Genomic DNA, 591 nt, shown 5'->3' on the forward strand with positions numbered 1-591 from the left:
AGGCGCCGCCCGCTTTAGTTATTTTTTGGCCTGCCTGGATGGTCGTGGGGAAACAGTTTCCATTTGTCCCGACGGCACATTATTTAAACTGAAACGCTCTAGAAAATCGCCTGAAGGCAGAATTTTAACGGGGACACAGTGACGGGGGCAGTAGACTCTGGCGCCCGACTCCAGCCTCCAGGGCGGCTCTCAGTCTTTGGGTGCAGAGCTGGGACCCTGGTGGTGGGAGGGACGCTGCTGCCTCGCCTGAGAGCGGTGGGCGGCGCCGTGCAGTTCCTTCCCTGCGGCTCTGCGGCAGGCCTTTCGTGGGGGTGTGGGTTGTTGGGGGATATTAAGGGGACATACAAACTCTTGCTGGACTGTTTCTCAATTTCTTGGAGCACCTCCTAGCCCCTGTGCTTAGTCTCCCCTAAGCTAAGAAGCGCAGAAGAGTACACCAGGCCTTCTAGAACTTTTCTCAGCTTGTAAGCATTTGCTTGGGTTGGGGAATGAATCTCTCTAAGCTTACCGCAGTGTCCTGAAATAAGTTGTTTTTTTTTTTTTTTTTTTGAGACAGAGCCTCAAGCTGTCCCCCTGGGTAGAGTGCTATGG

This window comes from Otolemur garnettii, unplaced genomic scaffold (genome assembly GCF_000181295.1).
Source record: "Otolemur garnettii isolate 467f Iridium unplaced genomic scaffold, OtoGar3 scaffold00006, whole genome shotgun sequence".
Classification (NCBI taxonomy): Eukaryota; Metazoa; Chordata; class Mammalia; order Primates; family Galagidae; genus Otolemur; species Otolemur garnettii.